General features: G+C 37.6%; 1 protein-coding gene and 1 long non-coding RNA gene across 3 annotated transcripts in view; both read right to left on the bottom strand.

The window, feature by feature from the left end:
* The window catches only part of PRKG1 (protein kinase cGMP-dependent 1), a 1,332,247-nt gene that overhangs the window by 681,544 nt on the left and 625,310 nt on the right, over positions 1-25,393 (bottom strand). The window lies entirely within an intron of this gene.
* The window catches only part of LOC116528446, a 19,324-nt gene continuing 13,111 nt past the window's right edge, over positions 19,181-25,393 (bottom strand). Inside the window, exons 2-3 of the long non-coding RNA XR_004259028.1 lie at positions 19,455-19,458; positions 19,181-19,227 (exon numbers count right to left, since the gene is read on the bottom strand). This is a non-coding gene — a long non-coding RNA (uncharacterized LOC116528446). The remainder of the gene's footprint in view (positions 19,228-19,454; positions 19,459-25,393) is intronic.

Genomic DNA, 25,393 nt, shown 5'->3' with positions numbered 1-25,393 from the left:
CATTGTTATCCCCATTTTGCAGATTCGGAAATAGAAATTTGCAAGCCTGAATTCAAAATCCTGACCTATCAACCACTACAGTGTTCTGCTTTCCAACTGAAATTGCTATATCCTAATGATTCCAGCAAACTAAAAAAATGAGCAAATACCCCTCATAATTAGTAAACACTTCAAAACAGTAACAAGAAACATCCATCTATCTGAGCCCAAGCTGTCAGGCTTTAGAATTTCATGAAGAGATTGAAAATTAATTGGGAGGGGTTTGCTTAGTCCTTAACTCATATGAAATTCTTACTTTCACCACTAAAGAAACCTGAAGCATGTATTATATGTCTGCACTCTGTTAAGCAACCTGCATTCACTGTTTCCACTTCATTGGTAAGGAAGAAATAGTTTACACAACCTGCCCAAGCTTTCACCAATACCACTTTTCCCCCATGTATCCCAATCCCAGTAAACTGAACTATCTTGGGTTTCCAAAACCCACCATGTTATTTTGTGTATCCACAACTTGGCACAAGTGTTTCTTTCTGTTTCCTTCTCTCCCTTCTCCAATGATCTATGTCTTTAAGACTTATTGAAAGGCTACGTAGAAAGTCACCGTGACTCATTTTCCAATGTGTTAAGTGGCCTACCTTGCTTCCTTTTCTCCATAATAGAACTTACATTTTCATTATCAGTTGGTTTGTTAGAGAAGTTCTTGTGGCAGAGTTTATGCCTTTCATTTCCATACTTTCAGTACCTGGCACTATGGTAGGTTTTCATACACACTGGCTGGTTGAATGAATAAATGAACCAATGAATAATGAACAACAACAAAAAAAGCCCTGAAAACTAAAAAGTTAACATCTAGCCTTATGGGATTAAAATACAAGTTCAAACTCCTGCATAGGTACTGATTAAAAAGGGGAAAATGATGGAGGCCCTCCCTGCAATACAATTTTCCAAGAGTGATCCCAACACTAACCAATCAATCCCCAAGATGATGCCAATACCAGGTTCAGCTGAGTTGGCAGTAAATCTTACAGAATGAAGAAATTGCAGGAAAATAAAAGAATGCTAAAATTGACCCAAAAGATGATGGATTGTTGCTATATAAAAGATCAAAAGCAGAAGAAATATAAAAGTCTAAAAATCAATGCTGTTTATTATGATTTGTAGATTTTTGTAAGTTGTTTGGATAAAAGTTAAACAGAAGTGTAAGGAGAAAAATCCCCCCTGGGATTTCAAAAAATAACTTTCAACTGTTACTTTTAAAAAATGAAATAGAAATGTGTTTCCCTAACAACATGCAAGTAGGATTTTAAAGACAATATGCACTTATTCTTGAACACAACACCTAGACATACACCCTATGACACAGAGTTCCTAATCACTAAAATGAAAGCTAGGTTTTCTAAAACAAAATCATACATTTCACATTTCATGCTCAATGTGAAGTGATTTTTAATTGTAAAAGCTCATTGAAAAATAAGTGACTATCAGTCAACCAGTTTTCACAGGGATTTCTGTTGCTTTGTGACATGCATGACAAGCGGTTACCCAGTCACTCCCACAATTGTAAACATTTCTACCAGTAAAATGTTAGGTTTCTTTCCTTTGTGACAACTTTGATCCACATAGGATGCCTGTAAATATTAAGGCAAGAAATGGTATTTGACTTCAGCAATATTGTGAGCAAGTAAAATAAAATTACTGTTATATTTTCAGTATTAGTGTTAAGCAGGTTCTCAAACAATTTTCAAAGAAAATAGGTTGCAAGGTAGAGTGAATGACAAGTTCCATAAGAATCCATGTGGGAAGAAGTGCATCTTAAACAGATGTTGGTCTGGGAGAAAAGCTATAACCCAGCCATAATTTGCCTTTTCATTGTGACTCTCTGTTCTGTTTTGAATCTCCTGGGGGTTGTTTGATAACAGTAACTGAAGAAATACAAAGACAAGTTAATCCACATATTATAAAACTCACCCATTTTAAATGCGCTATTCAATGATAATTTTTAGTAAATTTAAAGTTATGCTACCATTACAAAATCCAGTTTTGGAACATCTCCATCAACTCACATCTCCCTTCTGCCCTTTTCAGTTAATCCCCATTCCAGCTCCCAGTAAACCATGGATTTATTTCTGTCTCTATGGGTTTATCTTTCCCTTTTTTTTTTTTTTGATGGAGTCTCACTCTGTCACCCAGGCTAGAGTGCAAGTCTGGAGTGCAATGGCACAGTCTCAGCTCACTGTAACCTCTGCCTCTTGAGTTCAAGTGATTGTCCTGTCTCAGCCTCCCAAGTTGCTGGGATTACAGGTCCCCACCACCACACCTGGCTAATTTTTGTATTTTTCGTAGAGACGGGGTTTCACCGTGTTAGCCAGTCTGGTCTCAAACTCCTGATGTCAGGTGATCAGCCCACCTGGCCTCCCAAAGTGCTGGGATTACAGGCGTGAGCCACTGTGTCAGGATGGATTTATCTTTTCTAGATTTTTTTTCTTTTTTTAAATTATGCTTTAAGTTCTGGGGTACATGTGCAGAACATGCAAGTTTGTTACATAGGTATACAAGTGTCATGGTGGTTTGCTGCACCCATCAGCCCATCATCTACATAAGGTATTTCTCCTAATGCTATCTCTCCCCTACCCTCCCACCCCGTGACAGGACCTGGTGTGTGATATTCCCCTCCCTGTGTTCATGTGTTCTCATTGTTCAACTCCCACTTATGAGTGGAAACATGTAGTGTTAGGTTTTCTGTTCCTGTGTTAGTTTGCTGAGAATGATGGTTTCCAGCTTCATCCATGTTCCTGCAAAGAACATGAACTTGTAGATGTTTTATACAAGTGAAATTATATAATCTGCAGTCTTTTTCATCTGGCTACTGCATAATATTCTTGAGATTTATCTATTTACTGCATGTAAATCATTACTTTTTATTGCCAAATAATATTTATTTGTATCAGTAAACTACATTTTGTTTATTTACCAGTTTATCAACATTTGGATTATTTCCATTTTTTGGCTACTGTGAACAATGCTGCTATGAACATTCTTCTGTTAAGTGTAGACTTATGTTTTCATTTCCATTAGACAGATACTTAGAATTGTTGGATGATACGGTAAATTTACATTAAACTTTTTTTTAATATACTTTAAGTTCTGTGGTACATGTGCAGTTCGTGCAGGATTGTTACATAGGTATATACATGCCATAGTGGTTTGCTGCATCCATCCCCTGCCATCTATATTAGGTATTTTAATGTTATCCCTCCCCAATCCCCCAACCCCTGCTATCCCTCCCCTAGCTACCTAACCCCCAAAACGCTCCGGTGTCTGATGTTCCCCTCCCTGTGTCCATGTGTTCTCATTATTTAACACCCACTTATGAGTGAGAACATGCTGTGTTTGGTTTTCTGTTCTTGTGTTAGTTTGCTGAGAATGATGGTTTCCAGCTTCATCCATGTCCCTGCAAACGACATGAACTCATCCTTTTTTATGGCTGCATAGTATTTCATGGTGCATATGTGCCACATTTTCTTTATCCAGTCTATCATTGATGAGCATTTGGGTTGATTCCAAGCCTTTGCTATTGTAAACAGTGCCAGGATGAACATGTGTGTGCATGTGTCTCTATAATAGAACATTTTATAATTCTTTGGGTATATACCCAGTAATGGGATTGCCGGGTCAAATGGTTTTTCTATTTCTAGGTCCTTGAGGAATTGCCACATTATCTTCCACACTGGCTGAACTAATTTACATTCCCACCAACAGTGTGAAAGCATTCCTATTTCTCCACATCCTTTCCAGTATCTGTTATCTCCTGATTTTTTAATGATCGCCATTCTAACTGGTGTGAGATGGTATCTTAATGTGGTTTTGATTTGCATTTCTCTAATGATCAGTGATGATGAGCATTTTTTCATGTTTGTTGGCCTCATACATAGCTTCTTTTGAAAAGTATCTGTTCATGTCCTTTGCCCACTTTTGAAGGGGTTTGTTTTTTTCTGATAAACCTATTTTAGTTCTTCGTAGATTCTAGATATTAGCCCTTCATCAGATGGGTAGATGATTGCAAAAATGTTTTCCCATTCTGTTGATTGCTGGTTCACATTAATTATTGTTTCTTTTGCTGTGCAGAAGCTCTTAAGTTTAGTTAGATCCCATTTGTCTATTTTGGCTTTTGTTGCCATTGCTTTTGGTGTTTGTCATGAAGTCCTTGTCTATGTCTATTCCTGAATGGTATTACCTAGGTTTTCTTCTAGGGTTTTTATAGTGTTAGGTATTTTGTTTAAATCTTAAATCCATCAATTGTATAAGGTGTAAGGAAAGGGTCCAGTTTCAGCTTTCTACATATGGCCAGCCAGTTTTCCCAACACCATCTATATTAAACGTTTATGAAACTGACAAACTTTTTCCAAATTTGCTATACTGTTACATAATCAGCAATGTATTAATTTTCTTTTTTTCCCACATTCTCAACACTTACTGTCTCTTTTAAAAGTTATAACCATGCTAGTCCACATATTCTTAAAGGACTTCATCCTTAAGTATTTTCTTATACCTTAATCCTGTAGTATCCATTATATCCTATCTAGGGTCCAATTAAACAAATACACTCCTTTCCAAACTAAATAGATTTGGTGAATGGAGTATAATAAAAGAGGCTTCAAAGCTGTAAAGTAAGACAGTCTTATTCAAAATGCATCCTCTATGGATAATCCAAAATATAAAATGCCTTATTTAAATTTTGAGTGCATTATATGAAACAGGACACAGATAAAAGAGAGTTATAATCTATTTTGCTCTTTCTGCATTATATCTTACATGGAATATACTGTGCAGTTCTACAAATAAGAAAATACATGCATTTCTTATAGAAAATTTGAGAACAATGAAGAAGAAAAGAAAAATATACCATTTTCATTTCAATAAATTTCAGTCTTTTTTCTAAATGTACATATATTTTAAATATGTTTCATTACAACTAAAATTATGCTTATATGCTATTGAGAGTCCTGATGTTATTTATTTATTTATTTTATTTATTTATTTATTTATTTTTTTGAGACAGAGTTTCGCTCTTGTTACCCAGGCTGGAGTGCGATGGTGCGATCTCCGCTCACCGCAACCTCCGCCTCCTGGGTTCAGGCAATTCTCCTGCCTCAGCCTCCTGAGTAGCTGGGATTACAGGCATGTGCCACCAAGCCCAGCTAATTTTTTGTATTTTTAGTAGAGACGGGGTTTCACCATGTTGACCAGGAAGGTCTCGATCTCTTGACCTCGTGATCCACCCGCCTCGGCCTCCCAAAGTGCTGGGATTACAGACGTGAGCCACCGCGCCCGGCCTTATTTATTTATTTTTGAGATGGACTCTCGCTTTGTCATCCAGGCTGGAGTGTGGTGGCATGATCTTGAGTCACTGGAGCCTTCACCTCCTGGGTTCAAGCTATTCTTGTGCCTCAGCTTCTAGAGTAGCTGAGACTACGGGCATGTGCTGCCACACCCAGCTAATTTTTGTATTTTTAGTAGAAATGGGGTTTCACTATGTTGCCAGACTGTTCTCAAATCCTGACCTCAAGTGATCCACCCTCCATGGCCTCCTAAAGTGCTGGGATTACGAGCATGAGCTATCATGCCAGTTATTTTTAAATTTACAATTGACACATCACAATTGTACATATGTATGGGGTTCAATTTGATGTCTCAATGTGTGTACACATAATGATCAAATCAGGGTAATTACCATATCCATCACTTTATTATTTTTGTGTGGTGACAACATTCAAAATCTTCTAGCTATCTTGAAATATACATTATTATTTGTTATAGTCACCCTACCACATATTAGAACACCAAAACTTATTCTTCTTGTCTCATTGTAACTTTGTGTGCATTAACCAATCTTCCCTGGACACCCTCCCCTCCCCAGCCTCTGATAACCAGTATTCTATTCTCTATTTGTATGAAATCAACTTTTTTAAGAGTCAATATGAGTGAGGTCATGTGGTGTTTGTCTCTAATATAATGTATTTTGAATATTTTCCCACAATCATACATTTTCTTTTATAATTTAAAGATTTGATAACATCTGTTGTGAGAATGTACCACAATTTAATCATTTATTTGTTCAACATACTCTAATTATTCACCTCTGTGAGTAATGCTGTGAAGAACATCTCTGTGGCCACAACTGTGTCCCAAATCTCATTTGAAGAGAAACACTGGTGTGTTGAAGCTTTTCCAGAAAGGGCAATAATTGGAGACTCTGAGAATATGCTGCTGAAAAAGAAAAGACTTAAAAGATTACGCCAGACAGAAAGATCTGAAGCGGTGACATGAAAGCAGAGTTGCACACTGAGCTTCGGTGATAAGAAGTAAAACAATGGTATTCATTACAAGGAGGCAGATTTCTATATATTATAGAGACCAACAACAACAATTTTTAAAAGCCCCCACATAATGGAAGCATCTACAAAAAACAAAACTTAATTGAACAGCTTCCTTACTCCTCAACTTTAGTGGCAGTTGGTAGAAAATAGGGTCTATTCTTACACCATAAACCATAGAAGAACATTTACATCTGAATCACTTCATGAAATGAATGGGTCTAGCAAGCAGGTATTTGTCAATCATTATTGGTAGCCTTTGGACAGCTTTAACTTTATCCTTGTGATTCTCTCATAACAAAATAGAGCCCCAAATATATGACAAGTTTTAAAAAATTGGATTCTGTAACATATGAATCAAAGATCTGGCTTAAAAAATAAGAGTCACTTTTCTGTCATTTCATGCTGGATCAGGAAAAAAATAAGAGTGATTAATGGACATGTGATGCAACTCTTAACAATTTCTGGATCACTAATCATCTCTTGGCAAGCATAAGGAAGTGATTTGTGACCTGGTACCTTAAGTATCTAGGGTGATATAGAGAGCTAAATAACCATAGAATTTATAAATAATTTATTTTTATTTTCATCTTCAAAGCCATTCTGGGTGTTACTAACTACAGGTTGATCTGGGGGAAATCCTTGGGCTATTTTTCAAGACTTTCTACAATCTTCAGAAGGGTTTTATGGAAATTCATAGAGGATCTATTATGATAAAATTTGGAATACAAATTTTCCTATAGTCAAAGTTATCCTCAAATGTATAATCTCCTCAAATAAACTCATATGTGTTAGCTTTGGTTGAGGTGTAAGGGGGAAAATTGTATCTACCAAACACAACAACCATTCAGATAACTACTCTGCTCATTTGGCAACATATAGGAGCCATAAAACGAATTCAAATTGTCATGGCATGATTCACTCTGAAGTCCAGCCTAAAAGAAAACTCCAAAGTTAAACAACTAACTACACTTGGGGCTCATACACAGGAAGCAAACTCAACTGATGCTTCTCTAGCAATATTTTATTAGATGAATATTTTTTTTCTTCTCTTGGAAACATCAAAAATACAGGACTGGAAATGACTGACTTGCACTTTCCTATGAATGTGCTTTAGGATAGGCCTGACAATAAACGGAAAATTACCTGTAATCTCTAAAATCCTTTGAAACGTGATTGGAGATATGTAAATGGCTTTCTCCTACACAGAGGGGCTTAGCCACCCTGTCTGGGATGATAATGCAATCATCTGTAGAAAATATAAATTCCCTAATTAACATTAGAGCCCTGGGAAACTTTCTCTCTAAAAGGCAAATGTAGGTAGCCCCCTCCACAGCTATCAAACTGAGACGGTTTGCCTTGATTGATGTGATTGGATCTTAGTTTAGTGCCTTATTTCCTCTTTCTTATTTGGCAAGGAACCTTCAAAACAAAATGTCTTTCAGAGAATCTTCCACACCTTGTCTTTAATCAAAGTAATGGAGAAAGACCCAGTCAAATGGAAGCGCCCTTCACAGAGCAAAATAGGCATGTTAATTTCAAGGCATTAAAAGAGAAATCCATAAGAGTGAGCATTAAAATATACCTCCTTTCTCTTCTCTATACATTTACTTTACTTGGGACATTGATTTCTCCGGCTGCCCCTTTCCTCAAAACCTTCAATTGCTCAATTTTTTCCATTTAAGCAAATTATTTAGCAAACAAATCCCTTTCTCTGCTCTTTCTCACCACTTCCTCTGGAATTCTTATTACATCTAGGCTGATTTTTCTTCCTCTATTCTCCCACATGATTTAAAATGCCTAGGCCAGACACAGTGGCTCACTCCTGTAATCCCAGCACTTTGGGAGGCCAAGGCAGGTGGATTGCTTGGGCTCAGGAGATTGAGACCAGCCTGACCAACATGGTGAAACGTCATCTCTACTTAAAATACAAAAAAATAAAAAAAAATTAGCCAGGTGTGGTAGCTCACACTTGCAATCCTAGTTACTCTGGAGGCTGAGATGAGAGGATTGTTTGACACCAAGAGGAGGAGGTTGCAGTAAGCTGAGATGGTGATACTGCACTCCTGCCTGGGTGACAGAGCAAGACTCTGTCTCAAAATAAATGAATAAACAAATAATAAAAAATAAATGCCTAAATGATTTGAAATGCAGAGCAGACAATGCTACTTCCTTACTTAAAACATTCAATGGCTATTACCCATAAGTCCAAAGTTCTACATTACTTATAAGTCTACATTTTTTTATGCTTCAGTTTCTTAATCTGTGAAGTAGGGACTATAATAGTCCCTATTCATAGTACAGTTGTTAGTACTAAAGTGAGTTCATCATGCAAAATGCTTAGAATAGGGGCTGATATATATTAAGTTAAACATTTGTCTACAGTGATGACAATGACAATGATGGCCATTTCTCCTGGGGGCCTAGCTCTGGGGATGTCTCTCCCTTCCCATGTTCTGCCTCTTTATTTCATTAATCCATTGTATTTAGTTCTGACGCATCTGAATGGGCAGGGTTACCTTATATGACCTATAAATACATTACCTGGACCATGGCTATTTCCAGGTTTATTATGGAACAAAATAAGGACCAGTATTCCTAGGAAAGTCTAGGTCAGCAGTGGTATAAATCTCAAATAGAATGAGCTTTTTGCAGCCTCCAAATTTTCTTAAACTCTGAAGCCAAGACAGAGTCTCATTTTTGAGCAGTGGTCACCATATTACTTTGATAAAACTGCTGTAGCCAGACCCTCTGAACCAAAACCAAAACCCAAACAAAAAAACCACAAAAATATAAAAACACACACACAATAAAAAACCTTCTCTTTGGACAGATACAATTGCAATGAGGATGAAAAGTCTATTGATTCAACTGTAGAAAATCTTAGAGTATCAGAAGCATCCAGAATGATTATCCTTTTTCCAGATGTTGTGCATCTGTTGTCTAATGCTTAAGTTGTCTAGTTAAAGGTTTAACCTCTTACATTTTAGCTGAATGCTTTGCCACCATGTAAGTATGATCAGTACCTTGCTTGAGAAAAACAAGCAAGATACAGAAAAACAGGGACTTTTATTGTTTCATAGGTTTCAAAATACAGTTGCGTGTCACTTAGTGACAGGGATACATTCTGAGAAATGTGTCATTAGGTGATTTCATCATCGTGCAAATATAAAACATACTGACAGATAGTATAGCCTATTGCTTCTAGGCTATATGGTATAGCTTATTGCTCTTAGGATACTGCAGGCAATTGTAACACAGTGTATTTGTGTATATAAATATATCTAAACATAGAAAAGGTACAACTGTGCATGCTGGTGTTGGCAACCGCTGTGTAAGGCTAGGAAAGCCAGTCTCTAGTCCCCTAGCTGGCACATGCTGATAGGTGCTGGTAGCAGCACCATAGGGGCTTGAGATTGAGCCTACCAACCCTGCTGCTACCACTAGTACTCACCTCCTCTGCTAAAAATCAAAATAGTGAGTAGATAATCACACTTCAAATAGATTATCCAGAAGAGAACACTGGAATTCAACAGAAAAGTGACAGGATACACCTAATCCTGTGGTGGGGTAGGAAAACCAGTCTGCAGTCCCCCAGATAGCACATGCAGATTGGTGGTAGCAGCAGGGTGAGTAGGCTCAATCTCAAGCCTCCAAGATAAATGCTTAGGTGCCAACAGTGGTGAAACAGGCTGGGAAATCCCCTGGTCCCTGGACCGCATACTCCAGCATAAGGGAATTGATGGGTAGACTGGGTCTCTGCGAGGCAGAGACCATGAATGAACTGGAAGAGATTCCCCAATGCAAGGAAAGGGTAAGTGAAAAACCCCCAGTGGTCTACATTGCCACTGTGGACTTCTGTAATCCTAGCCATGAGAGAGTGCCTTGAGCCTCATGGGTCTCAAAACTAACATAGAGAGGTGAGAGACTGTGCAATGGCATTGCTCCAGAGGGAAGCTCATGCTGGGTCCCACATACTCCCTGAGACCTAAGCAGCTACACCAAGGCACCATTTTAGAGCCCTACTCCCAAAAGATTGCCTACTGTCCTGGGTCCCAATGGTGTCAGAGATGAGGCACAAGCAAAGCATGGGCTACTGCCACTGGGACTGAAATGAAAGTAAGACATAGGCCACCATTTTTTTTGGTGCTGAGGAACAAGTGGTGTGCACATTCCCACCCACTGGCTTACAATACTGCCAGTGAAGACAGCCCCACACTACCCAGTGGCAGGTCTAGAGGACAACCACTACCATCCCACACCTGTGGAGCTCACCAGGGGTCTAGGGATTACCTCACCCCTGCCTACCATAGCTGGTAATTGCACACACCACCCAGAGGCCTGAGGACAAGCACACCCAGTCTACCCATCAATTCCCTTATGCTGGAGTATGCGGTCCAGGGACCAGGGGATTTCCCAGCCTGTTTCACCACTGTTGGCACCTAAGCATTTATCTTGGAGGCTTGAGATTGAGCCTACTCACCCTGCTGCTACCACCAATCTGCATGTGCTATCTGGGGGACTGCAGACTGGTTTTCCTACCCCACCACAGCCACTGTGCACACCAGCATACACAGTTCACTCCTGCTCCACAGGACTGTCCTGCCACTGACACTGCCACCATCCACACACCAACTGCCCAGGGACTCAAGACTCTGACCACCTTCCCATTCCTCTACTGCTACTGTGGGCATCTGAATAAACCACCTGAAGGGCCAAGAAGTGACCCATCTAGATTTGCTAGTACCATTGCAGGTATATGGCACATTGGTGCTCAAGGATGTGTATACTCAGCTCACCACTGCCACCAGTGGGACCTGAAGTTCAGTCCATCTGGCATTCAAGTCCCCAGCAAAACTTTACCACAGCCCCAATAATAACAACATCCTAAGTCACTGAGGAAATAATAAATAACACTGATGCTGTTTACAGCCAGATAATTCATATAGAGACAACTTTACTGCATGCACCCGGAATCAAAGCCAAAGGGCCCTACTCAAATGACCCTTTCAGAAAAAATATCTTGCCCTACAAAAGCAAATTTTGAAAATTGGAAGAAGTGACTATTATACCAGATGTGCAGATATCAAGGTAGGAACATAGGGAAAATGAAAAAGCAAGGAAATATGACACCACTAAAGGAGCACAGTAGTTTTCCAGGACAGATCTCAAAAGAAAACAAATTTGTGAAATCTCAGAAAAACAATCTGAAATATATTTTTTAAAGAAGCTTAGTGAGATACAGGGGAAAAGTGAAAAAACAATGCAAAGAGATCAGAAAAAACAATTCAGGATATAAATAAGAACTTTATGAAAGAGATAAGTATCATAAAAAAAAAAAAAAAAAAAAAAAAGCAGAATTTCTGGAACTGAAGCTCTCACTGAACAAAATGGATTGAAAGTTTTAAAAATAGACTAGGTCAAGCAGAAGAAATAATCACAAGATGTAAAGACAAATCTTTTGAAATAACAAAGTCAGGCAAGAAAAAAATAAAAATAGAAAAGAATGAACAAAGCATTCACGGACACAATAAAGTGACAAAATATTTGAGTTATCAGTATCCCAGAGAGCAAAGAGAAAATGAAAAAGCTAGAAAACCAACTTACTCAGATAATAGATAAAACTTCTCAAATCTAGCAAGAGATTTAGACATCAAATACAAGAGGCTCAGAGAACTCCAAACAGGTACAATGCAGAAAGGTCTTCTTCATGGCATATTATAGACTGTCTAAACTCAAAGATAAGGGAATTATTCTGAAAGAAAGTGAGATGCAAGAGGAAAGCATCTAATTGTCAAAAAATAAAAAATAAAAAGAAATCAGACTAACAGCAGATTTATTACCAGAAACCTTATAAGCAAGGAGAGAATGGGATATATTCAAATCTGAATATATTCAAAGATGAAAGAGAAAAAAGAAATACTGCTAACCAATAATACTATAACCAGAAAAAGTATCCTTCATAAATGAGAGAGAAAGAAAGCATTTCCCAGACAAGCAAAACTTGAGAAAATGCATGACCACTAGATGGGCCTTGGCAGAAATGCTCAAGGGAATCCTAAATCTAAAAGTAAAAGAATGACATTTACCATCATGAAAAAATAAAACAATGGATGAAATGCACTGATAAAGCAAACACACAAATGAGGAAGAGAAAGGACTCAAATACCACCACTGCAACAAACCACCAAACCGCAATAACAATAAAAAAGAAACAAGGAATATACGAAACAACCAACAAACAATTAACAATATGACAGAAACAAAATCTCACTCATAAATAATAACTTTGAGTAGAAATAGATTAAATTATCCAGTTAAAAGGTATAGACTGGCTGAATACATTAAAAAAAATTATCCTTGAATACCAACCCTCTGTTAAATTTTTTTTTTTTTTTGAGACAGAGTTTCACTCATGTTACCCAGGCTGGAGTGCAATGGCGCAATCTCGGCTCACCGCAACCTCCGCCTCCTGGGTTCAAGCAATTCTCCTGCCTCAGCCTCCTGAGTAGCTGGGATTACAGGCACGCACCACCATGCCCAGCTAATTTTTTGTATTTTTAGTAGAGACGGGGTTTCACCGTGTTGACCAGGATGGTCTCGATCTCTTGACCTCGTGATCCACCCGCCTCGGCCTCCCAAAGTACTGGGATTACAGGCTTGAGCCACCGCGCCCGGCCAAATTTTTTTTTAAAGAAGATCCAACTATTTCTTGCAACTGCCTGCAAGAAACTCATCTCGTACATATAGACTGAAAGTAAAGGGATGGAAAAAGACATCCAAATGGAAACCAAAAACAAGCAAGAGTGGCTCTACTTATATGAGTTAAAACAGACTTTAGGGCAAAACAATAAAAAATAGATGAAGGTTGTCATTTTAAAATGATTAAGAGATCAGTCCCCCGAGAGGATAAAACAATTCAAAATATGTATGCACCAAACATAAGAGCACCCAGATATATAAAGCAAATATTACTAGATCTAAATAAAGAACTATAATACAGTAATAGTTGGGTATTTCTACAGCCCACTGTCAGCATTAGACAAATCATTTAGACAAAAAAGCAACAATGAAATAATTGGACTTAAACTGGACTTTAGACCAAAGAGACCTAACAGACAACTACAGAACATTTTATCCAACAACTGAAGAATGCACATTCTTCTCATCAACACATGGAACATTATCCGGGGTAGACCATATGTTAGGCCAAAAAAATAAAGTCTCAACAAATTAAAAAAATATTGAAATCATATCGAGTATCTTCTCAGACTACAAGGAAATAAAACGAAGTCAACACTAAAATGCACTTTGGAAAGTACACAAATACATCAAAATTAAACAATGTTTCTGAATGACCATTGGGTTAATGAAAAAATTTACATGAAAGTAAAAAAAAAGGAAACAAATAGAAACACAACATATCAAAACTTGTGAGACACAGCAAAACCAGTACTAAGAGCGAACGTTACAGAAATAAATGCTGCATAGAGAAAATAGAAAAATTTCAAATAAAATAGGAAAGCAAGAACAAACCAAACCCCAAAATGAGCAGAATGAAAGAAATAATAAATATCAGAACAAAACTAAATGAAATAGGGACTAAAAAAATTACAAAGAATCAATAAAATGAAAAGTTGGATCTTTAAAAAGATAAACAAAATTGATAAGCCACTAGCTATATCAACCAAGAAGAGACAAGAACCACATAAACAAAATCAGAAATGAAAAATTAGACATTACAACTGGTACCATAAAAATACAAAAGGAAAAAAAAAAAAGAAAAAAAAATACAAAAGGTCACCAGAAACTATTATAAACAACTATACCCTAAGAAACTGGAAAATCTAGAGGAAATAGATAAATTCCTAAAAATATATAACCTACCAAGATTGAATCAGGAAGGAACAGAAAATCTGAACAGATCAATAATGAGTAATGAGATTGAATTAGTAATAAAAAGTTTTCAAACAAAGAAAAGCCCAGGACTGGATGGATTCACAGCATAATTCTATCAAATGTATAGAGAAGAACTAATAACAATCCTCCTTAAAATAAAACTACAGGACAGTATCTCTAATGAACATAGACACAAAATTCCTCAACAAAATACTAGCAAACCAAATCCAACATCATATCAAAAAGATAATACACCATAATCAAGTGGGATTTACACCAGGTATGCAACGTACAAACCAATAATGTGATACATTGTATCAACAGAATAAAGGACAAAAAGCTTATGATCATCTCAATAGATGCAGAAAAATCATTTGATAAAATTCAACATTCCTTCATGATAAAACTCTCAAAAAATGAGGCATAAAAACGTACATCAAAATAGTAAAGGCCCTATATGATAAACCAATAGCTAACATCATCATGGGAAAAATCAGACTCTCCTTTAAAACTGGAACAAGACAAGGATGCACATTTTTGCCACTCTTACTCAACAGAGCGCTAGATGTTATAGCCAGTGCATCAGGTAAGAGAAAGAAATAAAAGGGATTCATACTGGAAAGGAGAAAGTTAAGCTGTCCCTCTTTACAAATGACACAATTTATATATAGAAAAACCAAAAGATTCCACAAAAAAATTTTAGAAGTCATAAACTGAGTAAAATTGCTAGATACAAAATCAACATACAAAAGTCAGTAGCATTTCCATACAGCAAAAATGAAATCACTGAAAAAGAAATCAAGAGGGCAATCCCATTTACCATAGTTACACACACACACACACACACACACATACACATACACCCACCCACCCACCCCTACCTACCTACCTAGGAATAGACTTAACCAAGGCCAAAGATCTCTATAAGAAAAACTACAAAATACTGAAGAAAGAAATTGAAGAGCACACACCAAATAGAAAGGCATTTCATGCTAACAGAGTGGAAGAATTAATATTGTCAAAATGACTATACTACTCAAAGCAATCCACAGTTTCAGTGCAATCTCTATCAAAATACCAATGTTATTTTTGTCAGAAATGAACAAAATCTTTCAAATGTTTATGAAACCAAAAACAGAATTTTCAAAGCCATCCCAGGTAAAAAGTGTAAAGCTGAAATGATGACATTATCTGACTTCAAAATGTATTATAAGCCTACAGTAATCAAAATAGCATGGCACTAACATAGAAACACACACTGGCCAATAGAACACAGTAGACAACCAAGAAATGAATCCATATATATATATATGGATTCATTTATGTATATATATATCTCCAACTGATCTTTGATAAAGCCATTAAGAATGTACATTGGGGAAAGGACACCCTTTTCAATACATGGTATTAGAAAAACTGGATAACCATATGCAGAAGAATGAAACTGTACTTCTATCTCTCACCATATACAAAAATCAACTCAAGATGATTTAAAGACTTAAACGTAAGACTTGAAATTATAAAAGTACTGGAGGAAAATATAAGGCAAACATTTTAGGACATTAGTCTAGGCAAGCAAAGATTTTATGAATAAAACATCAAATCACAGGCAGCAAAAAAAAAAAAATAGACAAATGGGACTATATTAAAGGCTTCCACACAGCAAAAAAGCAATCAACAGTAAAGGGGCAACCTCTTGAAATAGAGAAAATATATACAATTATTCATCTGACAGGAGACTAATATCCTGAATACACAAAGAACTCAATTTTTTTAAAAAGGGCAAACAATCTTATTTAAAAAAAAAATTGTCAAAGGACATGAATAGATTTTTCTCTAAAGAAAACTTACAAATGGCCAACGGACATATGGAAAAATGCTCAACATCACTAATCATCAGGGAAATGCAAATTAAAACCACAATGAGATATCATCTCACCCTAGAGAGAATGGCTATTACTAGAGACAAAAAATCATAGATGTTGGTGAGGATGTGGAGAGACAAATTGTTATATAATGTTCGTGGGAATGTAAATTAGTACATCTATTATGAAAAGCAGTATGAAGATTTCTCAAAAAACTAAAAACAGCACCATCACACTATCCAGCATTCCCACTACTGTGTGTTTATCTAAAAGGAAATAAATCAATATATGAAAGGCATACATAAACTTCTACGTTTATCGCAACACTACTTTTTTTTAACTTGGGATACATGTGCAGAATGTGCAGTTTTGTTACATAGGTATACGTGTGCCATGGTGGTTTGCTGCACCTATCAACCCATCACCTAGATTTTAAGCCCCACTTGCATTAGCTATTTGTCCTGATGCTCTCCCTCTTCTTTCCTCCCAACCCTGACAGGCCCTGGTGTGTGTGATGTTTCCTTCCCTGTGTTCATGTGTGCTCATTTATTAGCTTCCGCTTATGAGTGAGAACATGCAGAGTTTGGTTTTCTGTTCCTGTGTTAGTTTGCTGAGGATGAAGGCTTCCAGCTTCATCCATGTCCTCGCAGAGGACATGATTCAGTTCTTTTTATGGCTGCATAGTGTTATATGGTGTATATGTGCCACATTTTCTTTATCCAGTCTATCACAGATGAGCATTTGGGTTGGTTCCATGTCTTTGCTATTGTAAATAGTATTGCAACACTATTAACTATAGCAAAGATATGGAATCAGTCTAAGTGTCTATCAACAAATGAATGAATAAAGAAATATGATATATAGAGACAATGGCATACTATTTGGCCATAAAAAAATTAAAATTATGTCATTTGCAACTACATGGGTGGAACTGGGTAGAGGTCATTATGTTAAGGAAAATAAACCAGTCACAGAAAGAGAAATATTGCATTTTCTTACTTATGTGTTGGAACTAAAATCATTGCTCACATGGAGATAGAGTGGAATGATGGATACCAGAGACTGGGAAGGGTACATGAGTGGCAGTGGGGATGAAGAGAGGTTAATGGGTACAAATAAACAGTTCAATAGAAGGAATAAGCTCTTCTTTGATAGATGAGTAAAGTGACTATAGTTAACAACAGTGTATTGTACCTTTTAAGAAAATGAGGAGAGCTTGAAATATACCCAAAACATACAAATCATACTCACAAGATAGATACTCTAAAGGTCCTGACTTAATCTTTATACAGTTTATTCATGTAACAAAATTTCACATGTACCCATAAATATGTACAACTACAATAATAAAAAATTGTTTTAAATTTTTAAGTTCTGGGGTATATGTGTAGGATATACAGGTTTGTTACATAAGTAAATGTGTACCATGGTGGTTTGCTGCATCTGTCAACCTATCACTGAGGTATTAAGCCCAGCATGCATTATCTATATTTCCTAATGCTCTCCCTTCCCCCTCCATAACCTACCAGACCCCATTGTGTGTTGTTCTCCTCCTTATGTCTAAGTGATCTCATTGTTAGGCTCCCACTAAAAAGTGAGAACATGTGGTGTTTGGTTTTTGTTCCTCTGTTAGTTTGCTAAGGATAATGGCTTCCATCTTCATCCATGTCCCTGCAAAGAACATTATCTCATTCCTTTTTATGGCTGCATAGTATTCCATGGTGTATATGTACAGAATTTTCTTTACCCAGTCTATCATTGATGGACATTTAGGTTGATTCTATGTTTTTGCTATTGTGAATACTGCTGCAATGAACATAAGTATGCATGTATCTTTGTAATAGAATGATTTATATTCCTCTGGGTACATACCCAATAATGAGATGGCTGGGTCAAATGGTATTTCTGGTTCTAGATCTTTGAGGGATCTACACACCATCTTCCATAACGATTGAACTAATTTACATTCTTACCAACAATGTAAATTTTTAACAATATTAAAAAATGACACACCCATACTGAGCACTTAAAATGAATAGAGTTTGTAGGGGTAGAAGTTGCTTTGGGTGAGTCAGTGGGTGGGTGGTGAGTGAAGGTGAAGGCCTAGGACCTGATTATTGTAGATTTTATAAACACTGTCCACTAGGCTACACTAAATTTTTTTATTATTATTATACTTTAAGTTCTGGGGTACATGTGCAGAACATGCAGGTTTGTTACATAGGTATATATGTGCCATGGTGGTGTGCTGCATCCATCAACCTGTCATCTACATTAGGTATTTCTCCTAATGCTATCCCTCCCCAATCCTTCTACCCTCTGCTATCCTTCCCCTAGCCCCCCATCCCTGGACAGGCCCCAGTGTTTGACATTCCCCTCCTTGTGTCCATGTGTTCTCATTGTTTAACACCCACTTATGAATGAGAACATGCTGTGTTTGGTTTTCTGTTCTTGTGTCAGTTTGCTGAGAATGATGGTTTCCAGCTTTATCCATGTGCCTGCAAAGGACATGAACTCATCCTTTTTTATGGCTGCATAGTATTCTATGGTACATATGTGCCACATTTTCTTTATCTAGTCTATTATTGATGGACATTCAGCTTGGTTCCAAGTCTTTGCTATTGTGAACAGTGCCATAATAAACATACGTGTGCATGTGTCTTTATAACAGAATGATTTATAATCCTTTGGGTATATACCCAGTGATGGGATTGCTGGGTCAAATGATATTTCTATTTCTGGATCCTTGAGAAATTGCCATACTGTCTTCCACAATGGTTGAACTAATTTACACTCCCACCAACAGTGTAAAAGCATTCCTATTTCTCCACATCCTCTCCAGCATCTGTTGTCTCCTGATTTGTTTTAAAAATTATTTCTTAAATAATGAACTTTAGCTTATTATAACTTTTTTACTTTATAAACTTTTCACTTTTTATTTTTTATTTTATTTATTTATTTATTGAGACAGAGTCTTGCTCCATCGCCAGGAGCCAGGCTGGAGTGCAGTGGCATGATCTCAGCTCACTGCAACCTCCAACTTCCTGGTTCAAGCAATTCTCCTGCCTCAGCCTCCCGAGTAGCTGGGACTACAGGCACATGCCACTATACCCAGCTAATTTTTTTTTTTTTTTTTTTAATATTTTGTATTTTTAGTGGAGACAGTGTTTCACCATGTTGGCCAGGATGGTCTCAATTTCTTGACCTTGTGATCTGCCCGCCTTGGCCTCCCAAAGTGCTAGGATTACAGGCATAAGCCACCACGCCCGGCAACTTTTTAATTTTTTAAAACTTTTTGACTGTTTAGTAATAACACTTACCTTAAAACACAAACTCATCATACAGTACTGCAAAAATATTTTTATATGCTTATTCCATAAGCTTTTTTCTTATTTTAATTGTTGGTTTGCTTTTTAAGATTTTTTTTTGTTGTTGTTAAAAACCAAGACACAAACACATTTTACTAGACCTACATGGTGTCAAGGTCATCAAGTCAACAGGCAGTAGGAATTTTTCAGCTCCATTATAATGTTAGGGGATTATCATCATATTGAAGCCATCCTCACAAGGTTAGCAGAAATTTTGGACAGAAATATAGTTATAATTAAGCATTAATTAGGTTGCATTTTGATTCACTTCCTAATAGAGGAAAGTCATGTAACACTAGATACTGACCATCTGCATGCCTACTGTTCCTATAAATAGGATTTCTGATTTAGAATCACAAGGCTTTTATTTTAGATAGGATCACTGATGTTAGAATCATAAAGCTTTTGTTTAAGAATCATTTAAGCAGATCGTGAATTTCAGCAGAACAGCTGACACCAACCAGTTTAGAGACTCTCACAGAGGAACTGAATCAGCATGAGAATACAGTTTCTTCAGCTCCCTGTCCCAAGGCTTCACACTGCACTCTTTGAACAATCAGTGATATCTACACTTTAGCCCACTCTAAAACCCTGAAAAACTCTAGCCTCACACTTCTTAGGGAGAAGGATTTATGGCATCCTTCTGTCTTCTCATTCAGCAGCCCCACAATTAAACCTCTTTCTTATCTGCATCCTGTGTCTTGGCGTATTGACTTGCCATGTGCATTGGGCAACAAACCTATTACTGTTATAGTATATGCAGTCTGTTGTTGAGAGAAACGGTTATGCAGCACATGACTGTATCTGAGCCAAGATACCATAGACTGGCATTAAGATGCAGTCACAACCAGAATTTAGTGGATAACAAGTAGGGGTTGAAGGTAGATTTTGAAATTCAGAGGGAAAATATGTTTTCAGCAAAAATACTTGAAAGTGTCTAAATTTATGTATTAGTTGAGACAATCACTACAAAACATTATTTGGAAATGGAAACAAAACCAATGATATTTTAACAGCTAAATACCCTCAGTACAAAGAAACACTAGTGGTTGCTGCTGATTATACATGTGGGTTGTTCCAAGAGGTTTTTTTTTTTTTTTTTTTTTTTTTAATCTATTATCTAGACTTAGAATTCTCCACACTCCTCCTCATTCCAATGGAAAGAACTGACCAGAATGCAAAGGCCAACATATACTAGTACTGCTATCAAGGAAAATTGCAGTTCTCATTTTATCTCTTTTCTTCCTTCTACCTCATGGGCAGTGGGGAGGGATCCAGCTAGCTTGGGGCCACTAAGGCAGGTTCTGCTGACTGTAATGTGAGTATTTTTAATCAGATTGGTGACAGAGAGGGAGAAAGGCAAGTAGGGACATGGGAATGAAAGACAGGGTGATGCTCTGTGGAGGCTGGAGCTCCTATGCAGAGCTAGACAATTGAGAAATGTCAGCAACTTTCCTTTTTCTCTCTCCTAGCTGCTACTGAGAGTCCACAACTTCCAGGCAAATAGAACAAGGACAGAAGTTTTCCCTCTTGTTTTATAAGTAGCTACATCCTATATTCTATTTTACCTCTTAACCCACAAAGTCTCATATTAACTATCTGGCTTTTACAGAAAACGTTTGCCAGCCCTGTTCTAGATCGGGCTCATTAAGGATGGTAAAAAATTAACTACCTCTCCTCCCATGCATAGCTACGGATAAAGAAAAGCTGTTTAAGTATGAGCACAAAATTAGTGATGCAGAAACTCCTTCCATTAAAGCATCTCAGTGAGAGTCTACTAATTCGATATGCACATTTAAAGACCATTTTTACCACATAGGATGCTGGTGGTAAAATTGGTTTCAGATCACTTTCAGGATTACTGGGCTTTTCATTAGCAAACACAAAGGAAAACACCACGCCACCAGGGTTCTCTTCAGAGTGCTGCAATACTCCACCCTCCCAGGGTAGTCTGGGCCCATTCAATTACAGCAAGGCAGTGCAACAACCACCAAGAAAATTAGCAATCAGCAGATTAGCTTGGGTAGCCTACCACTTCCTACTAATTTGCAGTTAAGCTACTATGTTTTAGTCACAATCACTCTCTTTAGATGGCTCCCTTCTGAATATAGGATCTCATTCCAGGAACAATTGTTTCCCTAGGAACACAAGCAGAAAGACCTACTTAGATTCACTCATTTAAGAAATGATGATAGAAGAGTATGTTTTACCAAAATAAAACATCTCCCTCTAGCTTGTTGCTAGACTATATTTTTAAAGTAAAATACTAAACGAGCATACTTTGATTTGCATTCTAAACTCTGAGTATTGTAAATGTTCTCTTTTATCCAGATGACTCCCCTAGCCGCTGGTTTGTCCTTTTTGGTGAGGAATGCAAAGATGTCATTAGTTCTTTACCAGGCATGACTTGTATAATTATTTTGTCTTCAATTGGAAGCTTCACTACTGTGTTGGTCAGAAGAAAATGAAGTGAATTAAACCATATACATACTTCTCACTTATTTCTATAGCAAAGGAAAACACCTAAAAACAGTGATGGCTGCATAACAGACAACTTCTTCAGGCCTCAGAAAGAGTTACCAGTTTGACTACCAGGTTTACATTAATGAAAGATCCTTGAAATTCATAGGCTGCCTTCATGCAGTTGTTAGTTACCCAATTAGTGTGGAGAGACAAAGAGAAAAAGTTTTGAAAATGTTTTAAAAATGAGAAGAAAGGAATAGATGTGAGAAATACTAAATAAAGCCAGTAATAAATTAATCTACCATTTATTCAACATTTACTATTGAGCTAGATTTAGCAGTAGGAAATTATAATATAAAAACAAATCCACGGTGTCATCAATAATTACATGTTGACAGTCGTAAATTTTTTTAAAGTACTTACTATTTACCAGGTATTGTGCTAGCTAATCCCACATGCATTAGCCATGTAGTCTTTAGAACAACGTATGAAACAGCTACTATTCACAGTTTAAAGATGAGTAAACAGGAGTAGTAGATATGAAGTAACTTATTTGTTAAGGAAAACAACTGGCAAGCAGATGAGCAGTGCATTGCACTCAGGTACTCTTAACATTAAGCCCGATTATTTTAGCTTTATTGTCTATTGGTTTCCCTAAAATTGTTTCTCTGCATTTTTATTTATCATAAATCAATGAAGGCAATGATGAAAAGATGGGGTTGGGTGAAAGATGACAAAACATAACTTTAAATGTTTACCAAAGGCTCTATTGTCATTCTACTTCCCGAAACACTTTGCAGGACAGTATTTGATGGAATAGTTATACTCTCTTGTGCCTAGAGCAGTGTATGTTACATTCCTTAGAATGGGAGGAAATCTGAGACCGAGTAAAGTATTATGTTTTTTTCTCTGCCTCTTATTAAATGTATACACTCTTGCAAATTTAGTGAAGGACCCAGCAAGCACATATGTCACTCTCCCAGGATAAGCCAGATAGCAACCACCTTTGCCATCTAAGGTGTATAATAGTGATACCAGAGTGGGGCAGTATGCTGTAGAGAAGGGTGGGGTCACTGGTGAAGGCTCCACCCTCAGGCCTGTGCCCACGGCCCTGAGTGAGAACGAGAACTCCTGTTTTCATGCCCAAATGTTGCATTTTCCAAGACTACTCTGGTCTGCCATGCCATCTATCCTGTGCCCATATAAACCTGAGATCTTAAGCAGACACAGACACAAGCAGCTGGACATTGAGAGGAGCAGAGGAACAGACCTGCAGATAATAGCTGACATGGGCAGACTAGCAAGGGGTAGGTTAGCCTTGGGCAGCCCGACTCCAGGGGAAGACCACCACCTTCCCATTCCATCCCCCTTTCTGGCTCCCAATCCATGTTTCTGAGAGCCACCTCCACCACTCAATAAGACCTTGCACTCAACCTTCCAGCCCACATGTGATCTGATTCTTCTGGTACACTGGGGAAGAACTCAGGCTGTCACACTGGTCCCCTGTCCTTGCAATAGGGCAGAGGGTCTATTGAGTTGACTAGCACAAGCATCTGCAGACATCATAGCTGAAAGAGCACACTGTAACACACGCCCATGTGGGCTTTGGGAGTCACAGGCCGGATCTCAAAAGCACTCCTCACAGCCTCTGCACCTGCCTGTCTGCATGCTCCCCCTAGGGGTTTGAGCAGCAGACACTCAAGAAGTGAGCCACACCCCTGTCACATGCCCTGTGACGGGAATAAGGAAACTCTACCGTATCAGCAAAACAAATGCTATTTATTGTGAAATAGTTTTGGATAAGGTTCTCCCCACTATAAGACAGCATTCAAAAAAAATTTACAATGCATCCACTTTCCTTTTTAGATTGTGATCTGTATGGCAAGAGTCCATGTTGTGGTTGTGAATCAGACATGGTTTGGGCCTTTAAAAGGTTCATGGTCTAATGGGGGAAAAGAACACATAGACAATTATTAGTTATTTATTGTAATACACAGGATGAGTTAACATGTTAGAAAGTTAAAAAACAACTTTTTAAAATGCCATCTTAAATGGTTCAAAAAATGAGGCAAAACAATCATTCTTCCCTCTGTATGAAAGAATCCGAGCAAGTTTCAGAAGGGAGTAGTGACTTAAGATGTTATTTTAAAAACTAGGAACTTGGAATCCTTCCAGGCTGAGAGAACCACAGCTCTTTTAAAGGCTTGGAATACCTTGAGAAATAAACAAATTTAGCATTCATGGGAAATAATGTTCAAAAGACTGGTATGGTAAGGAAGAGAAGAGAGTGCTTAAGAGGGCTGAAAAGAAAAGGCAGGGACCAGATCTTCATTAATCCTGTACATATATGATACCTCTCATTTTATAGATATAAAATAAAATATTGTAAAGCCTTATAAGGACACAGAAGTGGGGTAAGCACATAGACCTTGGGATTCCTAATGTAGTGTTCTTTCCACTGCACCATCCCAGCATGACAGCCTTGGTAGTAATTGAAGATAGGTCTCTTGAAGACAACAGGGGAGCAGGGGTATGTGCAAATTTTATATCACCTACTCCAAGAAGCCTTCTCTGATCTCCACCCCTTCTCCTAAAGTCACTCTATCATCACCTTACCTGGGCAAAGTCTGAAATTACCTGCAATATGCATTTACTAGTGTATTATTTGTCCTCCTGTGCTAAAACATAAGCTGCATGAAGCCTTTCTCTTCTTGGTCATGGTCACACCCCAAGACCTCCAGTATCCTAAGAACCAGTGAGATATATTACAGGCACTCACATAATTGTTGAATGAATGAATCCTAAAGACACCGACCAGGCTTTCAGGCAGAGCTGTCTGATCTTGAACAAAACCCTTTGTATCTTGTTAGCAAATGGATAGAGTTAAAGTGATTTATGACTTTGTAATTGAACTCCAGGAAAGGGATAGTGCTTTCCCTATCCTCCTCACCTACATTCCTTCTTTCCTTCTTCTTGGTTCTTTAATCTGACTTTATGTTTGAACTTTGGGGTTCGCTTATTTTGACTAAAGAACTGGCCAGACAAAAAGTTTGGAAATAATTAAACTAGTTGATTTGAAAGTTCAGTTCATCTCTAAAATTTCATGTTTCTAGTGTGCCTTATAGTCTAATGATTAAAAATTTGAGGCTGGGAGTTGTGGCTCATGCCTGTAATCCCAGCACTTTGCGAGGCCTAGGTGGGCAGATCATTTGAGGTCAGAAGTTCGAGACCAGCCTGACCAACATGGTGAAACCCCGTCTCTACTAAAAATACAAAAATTATACAGATGTGGTAGTGTGTATCTATAATTCCAGCTACATAGGAGGCTCAAGCAGGAGAATTGCTTGAACCAGGGAGGCAGAGGTTGCAGTAAGCCCAGACTGTGCCACTGTACTCCAGCCTGGGCAACAGAGTGAGACTCCAT

Source organism: Sapajus apella, unplaced genomic scaffold, assembly GCF_009761245.1.
Source record: "Sapajus apella isolate SASKATOON/1434 unplaced genomic scaffold, GSC_monkey_1.0 scaffold58, whole genome shotgun sequence".
NCBI lineage: Eukaryota > Metazoa > Chordata > Mammalia > Primates > Cebidae > Sapajus > Sapajus apella.
This window is presented reverse-complemented; position numbering and strand designations above follow the sequence as displayed.